Source organism: Mustela nivalis (genome assembly GCF_964662115.1).
Source record: "Mustela nivalis genome assembly, chromosome: 16".
NCBI classification, from domain to species: Eukaryota; Metazoa; Chordata; class Mammalia; order Carnivora; family Mustelidae; genus Mustela; species Mustela nivalis.
Genome location: NC_139035.1, coordinates 23,617,696 through 23,627,422, shown reverse-complemented (window position 1 = coordinate 23,627,422; position 9,727 = coordinate 23,617,696). Strand labels below are relative to the sequence as shown.

The window sequence follows — 9,727 nt, the reverse complement described above, 5'->3', positions numbered from 1 at the left end:
TCTGGGGAAACATTAGTCACCACTAAGTAAATACTTCCCTGGCGATCCACTCTTTGCATAGAGTTGCCCATGTGAGAAACAGCTCAATCTTGAATTAGGCCTTATGCCTTTTGACAGTTGGTACTCATGTTTGAATGGACTGTTGATTATCTTTGTTCTTGGTATCCGTGGCATGTCTCACTTGATTGGGAATGGTGGCAGGCTCTCCTTGTACCTTGGTGTCAGATTTCTGGAGAGCGTGTGTCTACCTCTTCAAAGTACTCCCATATATCCTTTCCCTCAGAGTGAATCTTGGGTATGCTATTTTGCCTAGATTTCTAATTAGAACATTGCAAACGTAACCAATAACTTTTTTAAAAATGTCCGGCCAATATTTATATATTTGAAAAAAGAGATTAATGGTTAGAGAAATAATAGAGGTCTATGTGATTGCAGAAATTCTGTTGGTTGTAACAGAATTAGGGGTTATTGAAATAAGCTTTCTAACTATGACAGTTTGATTTTCACAGCAGTAATGAGAGGAGTTGTTTGTTGATTTGGTTCTTGCTGTGGTGGTCTCTTTTCTCTGAAATGGCTTGTTCTATATCTAAATGAGTTATTTGGCTTAGCCCTTGGAAATAATTTTGATGGATAGTAATAAAACTGTTACATAATGGTGATTCCTCTGAAACAATTTTAAGCATATTGAATTCTTATTGATTTGTATTTTATATAATGGCATTTCTCTTTTATACATTAGTATTTTTTGTTACACTAAGACTTTGCATGTTTCTTGTCTTCTGACAAAAGCAAATGGAATACAAAAAGCAACGTACAGAATTTAACTGTGATAAAAGATGCTCTGATAAAAAATTTGCTGCTGGTCCTCTTTAAATATAAAAAGGCATTGTTCCATTTGCATATCAATAATTAGGAAGGGACACTGGCTTTCTAAAATAATTCCCAAGCTATGACAAAAAAAAAGATGTTGAGAATTAATTTCTTTCCATATTTTTATTCATAATTTTTAATCTCACCAATTTCAGAAGTTTGAGCTCAACACAACTCTAAAGGCTAATAAAACTATTATTTTAGAGGTTATCAACATGAGAAACAGATTTTTGAGTAATTATTCCAAACTCCAAAATTCAGTACTAATAAGAATTTAGTATATCCATGGCATGCCTTCCTGAGTCATATGCTTTTTTCTTGTCAAAATCCAAATGAAAACTTCACTGCTCTTATGGTAAACTGTGAAAATTATTGGTAGATGTAGAAACACAGGCTTATTTGTTTTTATGAAACCCTAATTCAAGTTTAAAGTAATTCCAAGACGTTAAATCTAGAATTCCCCGTTGTTCCTCAGTTTTCTTATTTCTAAATATTTATTTCTTAAAATGGGATGTGTGTGTGTGTAATTGTTGTATGTATTATTATTGGCACATAGTCAACCTTTTCCTTAATCTCTTATTAACACTTAAGAAAGGATAAACATTTACCTAACTTGATAACTAGAAGGATTTTTCCTCCAAGTGCTAATTGTTTGCCTGTTGTTTCTTTGGGACTTGGAGCAATTAGCATCTATGGGAAAACTTCCTGTATACCTAACACACTTCCCCCCTTTTAACCAATAGTCTGTTTTCTTTTTTCTAAGTCTATTCTATTTGAAAGTTGTTTTTTCCCTTCTTTTGGTTTCTCTACTTCTCCCAGTGATTTCATTATGATTCCTTTCAAGACTGTCTTTGAAAGCAAAATGCAATAACATTCAAAAACCATAAACTCTTCCTACCCTTGTTTTTCCTTCCTACCTTTCCTACTCCTTGTGGAGAGGGGGAGGGAAGGCTTTAAAGAAATAACCCTGTTGAAAGGAAGGCGTTGAAGACATTCTAGCTTCCCTAAGAGTAAACAGCTAGGATACCAGGAGATCAAAGAAGGAAATAATGAGCATTCTTCAATATACAAGATTAATCATTTCTGCTCAGTGGTTATTAAAGGGAGGAAAGAAACCAAATGGGAACAATTTTGGTTCTCTCATGTTTTATACCCAAGGCTAGTGCATAGTATTCCGTCCGCATCCAACTGCACGTGGCCTTCAAGAGCGAGCTGCAGATCATCGAATACTCATCCATTTCCAAGTGGTCTAATGACAGCGTGTATAAAGGTGACTCACTTAAAACCTTCCATTTACAGTCACAGGGCATCAAATGTTGCTAATTTTAAGTAGGCCACCCCATACAGTGCACCCTCCAAAACAACACCGTTCCACCGTTCATCCCGCATCCATTCCTTTTTCATTCACAGAAAATATTTGATATTTCAGAATCTTGTTCACGCATTGACGTGAAAATACTTTTCACCCAGAACTCATCCATCTGAGACCCCGGGGATGTCAAATTTCTGTCATTTGCTTATGAAGCCAAGGGCAGGCAGTCTCCTGCATAACCCTTACCAAGGCCTACTTCTAACACTTCCCCAGTCTTTCTGTGTGAGAGTATTGATCACCATAATTTATGTTCTACTGCAGTGGGGTGGCTCTGCACATACGGAACCCCCTCACTTGCCCGCAGCGACTAATTGTCAAACCACCCCTGGAGCGGGCGGAATATCTCATCTGGGGGCCAAGGGTTTCCAGACTTTGTTCTCCGCTGAAAGCGACGGACACCAGGGTGGATTTCACCGTGTTGGGCCGCGTGGCGGGAGGAGGTGGTCGGCTGCGGCGGGTGCCCCACCTGTCGGCCCTCCAACCCTTCTCCGCCCCTCCGTTGCGCGCGTAGCGGCCCCTCCCTCCCGCGAGCGCGGGGCCGAGGGTCTGCGGCAAGCGGCGCGCGCCGCGGACACCGGTCCCCCGCGGCGGTTGGGCTTGTGGGGCAGTAGAGCGGCTGGCGCGGCGCGCGCGGCGAAGACCCTGCCGGTCGCGGCGCAAACCCTGCCGGTCGCGGCGCAGGGGGCACGCGCTCGTGCGCTCGTTTGGTGCGCGCGCGCACGGCTCCGCCCCGCCCTCCCTGCGCGCTCCCGCCAGGTCCGCTCTCCTCCCCCACCCCCCGGCGCTGACGGGGTGGATCCAGCTTAATCCCCTCCCCGGAGCGGCGGCGGCGGCGGCGGGCGCTGAATGAGAGACGCCGACTGCTTGGGTCGCCGGGCGCTAGCCTAGGCGGTGGTGGCCGGCGGTGGCGGTGGTGGCGGCGGCGACGACGAAGCCTGAAGCCGGCGTCGTCTTCCCATCCTTCGAAGCGACGGCCGCGGCTGCACAGGTCGGTGCTCTGGCCGCGGGCCCGGTGCGGAGCCTCGGCGGGCGGTGCGGGGGAGGGAAGGTGGGTGCGCTGCGCCCCCCGGGCGGCGCGGAGCTGCAGCGGCGGCGGCGCGGGGAATGGCGGCGGCTCCGGCGCTGCGGTGTGGAGCTGTTGGCGGCGGGCCCCGGGGCTGCTCGTCCTCGGCACGGAGAGGGGGCTGCGAGGCTCCGGCTGAGGGAGGAGGGTGCTGGGGGCCCGGGGCCGCGCCTCCCTCGGCGGCTCGCTCTCGGAGGCTGGAGGCGGCCGGGCGGTCCCAGCTCCCGGTCTCTGTGGCGAGACCGGGGGCGCGGTGGCCCCCTGAGGCAGCCTCGCTCTCCCTTCTGGGTGGCGAAAGCCCCTGGCCTCCGCCCGCGCTGCCCTGGCTGCCGGCTGTGCCTCAGCCTCCCTTCAGGTGAGCGGGAGTCCGGACCAACGCGCCGGGACCGCGGAGCCGGGCCACACCCCCTCCCCTGGCCCTGGCGCTGCGCCCCCGAAGCCGGTAGCTGAGCCGGCAGCCCGCGAACCCGCGCCCGCGGTCAGGGTGACCTGTTGCCGAGCCCCCGCAGCCCGGGTCGCCCGCCAGCCCCGGGCCGGGAGAGGCTGGTCCTGTGTTGGCCTCGGGCCGGGCGCGCGGCGTGGTGCGGGGCCGGGGGCGCGGCCGGGGGTCGGGTTGCTGTACGGATGGGAGCGGGCGTATCGAGCAAAGAGATTCCGGACGGATCTGATCAAACACTTGCAAAGCCGGGATATCTGTCTGCAAATATCTGGAATTCCATTGCAGTATGGGATTAGGTAGGCTCATAAACACCGGGTTTTGGAGGTGATTTGGCAGAAACCCGAGCTAAGCGTGAGGAGCTAATATCTGGAAAATAGCCGTAAACCTGTGCGGAGCTAAATTACCCTTCCACCTACCCCCCTCGGAGCTCTTTTCCTGTAGCTGTGTGTTGTGTAGACGCAGGCCAGTTTCAGTGTACGTGGGCGTGTTTGGGAAGAAGCTGCGAGCTGATAGGAGGTACCTTGGTACAAATGTTAATTTGTTTGAACTGGGAGGGGTAAGGGAGGAGGAAGAAAGGGCACTGATGTTAACTGTGGAGGAGGGGCAATTGAAACACTAAATTCCTGTTTAAGAGAGCGCTAAAAAGGAGTATCTAATAACCGCTGTTTAATACCGTAAAGTAGGAAACACAGGCAGCAATTAATTGTGTTTTATCTTTTATGTGCCCTGGATTTTTTTTTTTTTTTCCTTCTCCAACGCTTGTAGTTTTTGTAGAGAGCCTTGTTTTTGTACCGGTGTTTATGAATTGATTTTGTTGTATTTTTGTATTCACCCGTCAGATCTACTCTTGTTTAAGTCTCTTTGAAGATGACCCTCAGAATCTTGGAAAACTTCGATCCATGCATGTATATTATTGCATTCACAGATCACAGCTTGCTAGCCATAAAGCCTGTTCCACCCAGATAATAATGCTTGTGCAAGTTGGGTAGAATCATGAATATAATGTATATTACTGTACTGTTACTGCTGAATATCTTACTGTAGACTTTAGAATTATATGAAGGAACTTACCAAACAGTGTCACCTTAATAAAAGTAACTTCTCTAATTCAAGCTTTGTGAGTCTGAAGTTTATAATACAGCTTTAAAAATTTGGAAAATAACTTGTCTTACTAGCTTAAAGATCAAATAAAGGATACTAGATGACTTCTTGTATACATTATTCTAAGCTTGGTTTATTTTCCCTTTTAAAAATTCAATATAGTTTTGAAATATACTCATTTTATTTAACCTTTAATTAAGGACTTTGACTTTTCAAAATATTTTGTGTGAACTCCAGAAATACTGTTCACTTTGCCTAAATTATTCCATTGCAACAGAACTCTAAAGATAGTGTTTGGTTTATCAAGATTGCAGCATGCCTTTTCTAATATATGTGTATATTTTGATATTAGAAAAGAAAGAAAATTTCTTGAGGAAAAAAACCTAAAAAACTGGCTTTGTGAATCTTTTACTTTGTGTGTTACATACCAGTAATAGAGTTGTGTTTTCAAATACATAGTATGTGTCTTTTTCAGTTTACTGTGTCATTGTAATTGAGACTGTGGTTGTTTGTACCCAGTGATGGATATATATATATAAGTGAAAATGTTCTGTTGCAACTTTACACACTTAAGCTTTAGTCTAGAAGCCCAGTTTACTCATGCCATCATTCATTCCACACATACTTATTGAGTACATATTTGGTGCCAGTTAGGTGCCTCCGAATTTTTGATACAACAGAAAAAGACAGGTCTGTGCTCTGGTGGAGTTTAAAGACTAAATGAGTAAATAATCTATTAGTCATTGTCAGATAATGCTGTTTGTTTAATGTTAGTTTTAAGGTTAAGAAGTAAAATCACCTGTGGTGAGTTTTGGTTAAGGATATTGTTTGTGTTTTTTCCTTCTAAGAATAGTGGGAATTATTACTGAGTGAACAAAAGCATTAAGACAGTTGTTTAAGAAATATGCTGAGGTTTATATACATTGGGTATCTGGTTCCCAAGTATAACCAAAAATAAATACTCTACCTGAAGTCAGATGATGTGCAGTTTGCATGTGGTTAAACAACTTTAGTCTTTTGGTTTGTAGAGTAAAATATTTGCTAAAAATAGTCTCTCTTGGCACTTGTTTATGAGGAAGTCTAATTTTTTTTTAAGTCTAAATTTTAAAAAACATCATCTTTTCTTGGAACGCCTGGGAGGTTCAGCCTGTTAAGCCTCTGCTTCCAGCTCAGGTCATAATCCCAGGGGTCCAGGGATGGAGTCCTGCTTTTGGCTCTCTGCTCAGCGGAGAGCCTGCTTCTCCTCTGCCTACCTCTCCCCCTGCTGTGCTCTGACAATAGTCTTTAAAAAAAAAAAAAACCTACATTTTCTTTTTCTGGCTGTGTGTGTGAGTGGACCAGTGTCCCACTCTTCTTCCATAGACTCTAATAGCCATTTTTGCTGAAATCAGAAAAATTTGGAAGTGATAGTTTTATTTTTTGTTTAAAATATGATTATTGGTGTAGTTCTTTGTGATCACAAAGCTTTTTAGTATGCATTATTGATACTTAAATATATGGGTACTTCTCATTGACAGAGCTGCTAACTTTGTTGTTGTTTTAAAGATCTACTTATTTTAGAGAGCGTGCACGCGCATGAGTGCGCGCTTCCGAGGGGAGGAGCCGAGGGAGAGGGAAGATAGAGGATCCCCAAGGGGACTCCTGACACCTGGAGCCCTTGTGGGGTTCAGTCCCAGGACCTGGAGATCATGACCCCAGCCCAAATCAAGAAGAGTTGGATGCTCAACTGACTGAGCCACCCAGGCACCCCCCAGGACTGCTGTCTTTGTAGGCATTATTATCTCAATTTTAGATGTGAAAGCACAAGGCCTGTGAGCAAGCAGTCATCCCAAACCTGATTTGTAGCTGTTGCTGTACTGCAGTGCTCCATCTTAGGACGGTAGAGCTTGGTGGGGAGAGCATCAACATCAGTGCGTACAGTTGTTACTGGTTTGCTTTTCCAGAAATTTCTAAATAACATTTAAACTTTAAACTCTACCCTAATTGAAACAGTTGGATTTACTTTCTTTTTGCGAGTTAAACTTTAAAACCTATTTAAAATCCAAAAGTATCGCTATTACAGGATTTCTTCTCCTTTGTTGTCCCCAGTTCTTGGTCAAGAATGGAGAGAGAGACCAGAGAAGAATGGTGGCAGCAAACCTTACTGAGTGATAGTACAAAGCTCCTGACGCGGGAGGGGACCCAAGAGGGTTGCTTATTTGGCATTTAGATTTAGGGTTTCTTCCTTGTTGTTGTTTGAGCACGTGTGTGTGTGTGTATGTGTGTGTGTGTGTGTATGTGTGAGAGAGAGAGTGAGAGTGATTGTGAACAGGGGGAGGGGAAGAGGGAGCAGCAGACTCTGCAGAGCAGGGAGCCCTGTGCCAGTCTTGATGGGGGACTCAATCCCAAGACCCTTGGATCATGACCTGAGCCAAAGGCAGATGCTTAACTGAGCCACCCAGGTACCCCTAGAACTAGGGGTCTTTATGGGCTTGTTGGCAGGCGGTGTTTTAATCAGATTAACTCCCTGCGCCTGTCATCCAGTCAGGTTTTTGTCATCTACCTATCAGTGGGAGAGGTGGTGGGCTCCTTATTAAATCCTTGTAAGGGTGGTTTCCTCTTTGGGGCTGGGGGGTTTGTCCCTGCCTGCCTTTCTTTCATTCATTATCAGTTATTGTGCTGTATAAAAAAGAGTCAGTTTTGGTGTACTTTTAAGGTATAAGTATTTTGGGAATAAGATACATTAAAATCCTACTTTTTGAATATGAGGTTCTATTGTATAACAGCCATATTTGGGATAAAGTTATCCCTTCAACCTTAATACATTTTTTTTAGTTACTCAATTTTCAGTGAAAAGATAATTCAAGAGATTGAAACTCTACCTCAGCTCTCTGAGTGAGGGTCCTTTGAAAGGAAAGTGAATGTTTTGCATTACCCTATAAATTGTTTCTTTAAAGGCGTCTTATTCCCAATGTTTAGTGTTTAATTGTAGTGAGAGAATGAAGATCAGATATGATGAATTTTGGTAACTTGGAATTAAACTGAAATCCTTCTTGAATAATTTGTTGAGCTTTTGATTTAGGAAAACTTTTAACTGCATAGTTAAAATATAAACATCTGCATATTCTATAGAAAAAAGTTTGAGTATAAATTTATGTGGTAACTTTAATATGTAATGGCTAGCTATGGATATAGGAAGAGTATAAATAGCGGTATTCCTGTGACTTTAGGTCAAGGGTGCCTAGCAATTTGTGTGCCACTGAGAACTTCGGTGTAGGCTCTTGAATGATACTTTGCTTTGGAGTATGAGAGGCTTAAAATGAAGCTCTCACCTTGAACTTAATTGATACCCTCCTGTAATCCTACTTTCATGACGTTTTCTCAAAACACATTTTCATTTTTAGGTTGATTTCCTTTTTGATAATTCTTGGAAGGACCCCTTTTCTGAAAACTCTACTGAAGTAGCATCCTTACCACACTCTACCCTTACCTTTATTTTTCTTCACAACATTAGTTTAGCTGACATTATAGCATACATTAATTTGTTTATTATTTTTTTCCCTTTGGATATAAGTTTCATGAGGGCAAGGGCTTTTTTCCCTGCACTATTGTGTTCCTAGCACCCAGAAAAGTACTTAGCACATAGTCAATATCTAGGTAATATTTGTGGTGAGTGAATTAACTGACCTTAAATGACAAAAAAACCATTTTTTTTTAAACAAACACATTAATTGTTGACTTTAAATAATACAACTGCAGTTAAAAAGAAAATCGTACTACAGGACTTAAAATGAAAAACACCGTTCCCTGCTTCATTTTGGTATAACTTTCCTCTTACGTTCTGCTCTCAGAGCATTCAGTTTTGATACTTTTAAAGGTGTTTCTTCTGATATTTACTCCCATAGTTTAAAATACTTTTTGTTTTTCAACTTTACATACTATCTCCTGGCTTGCTACTGTGGGAGCTGAGTCTGTGCTTTAGGATTCTTGGGCCATCTTGAACATCATCTTTTATCACCCAGTATATCATGCTTTTGGTTAAAGCAGTGTTCACTTTTCACATTATTATGACCCCGTAATATGTTCACCATTGACCTTTGCAGTGTACTATGATGATATTTCTTAGAGTAAAAATTTTTTTTTTAAATTTTGCTTAGCTTCCCATTTGTCTCTGATTTTTTTTTTTTTTTAATTAAGATGTTGTCCCAGGATGTTTAAGCACATCAGATATTTGATTGCTCAGATTTTTAAAAATTGGGAAAAACCTTAGGTCTTTCTATGCTTTTGCTCAAATCTACACGGTGGTTCTCGACTTCTGCCACCCAGGTTTAGCCCATGATTTGCCTTCAGGATTCTTGAGTTCTGTCTTTTGCCTTTATCAGAGCCTGTGGTCTCCAGGTCCATGCCGCCTTCTTTCTCCATTTATACCTCTGTTTTAGAGAGATGCATCACTCTAACTTTCAAGAGAGAGAATGTATGAGGAGGTGAAATTTTTGAGATGTTTGTATGGCTGAAAATAGCTTGCTTCCATGCTAATACCTGGTTAATAATTTGGCTGGTTAGGGTATAGAATTCTAAGGTAGAAGAATTTTCCCTGAAGATTTAAGGGATTGCCTTATAATTTCCTAGTTTCAAGTGGTTATTTGAGAGTCTTGCCATTCAGTCTTCATCCTTAATAGGTGACCTCTCCCTGTTAAGATCCTTTTTTTTTTTTTGTCATGAGTATATCTGATACATCACTGATACTGTATGTTTCTTGTGTGGATATTATTTTATTTCTTATGCATGGAACTTAATGGGCCCTTGCAACCAGCTGTGCCCATATTAGATGAGAGGAGAGATAATCTATCACTATAGATTATCACTATCAGCAAAGTTTTCTTCAAAGGGCTAGATAGTAAGT

The 9,727-nt window shown here is 42.9% G+C and overlaps 1 protein-coding gene across 4 annotated transcripts in view; it reads left to right on the top strand.

The window, feature by feature from the left end:
* Window positions 1-3,062: 3,062 nt before the first annotated feature.
* Window positions 3,063-9,727, top strand: part of RALGPS2 (Ral GEF with PH domain and SH3 binding motif 2) — a 158,340-nt gene continuing 151,675 nt past the window's right edge. For 2 of the 4 annotated variants that reach the window (XM_082704089.1, XM_082704088.1), the window contains exon 1: window positions 3,063-3,230. The gene's annotated coding sequence lies outside the window, so the exon portion shown is untranslated. The remainder of the gene's footprint in view (window positions 3,231-9,727) is intronic. The other 2 variants (XM_082704091.1, XM_082704090.1) reach the window with 1 other exon arrangement.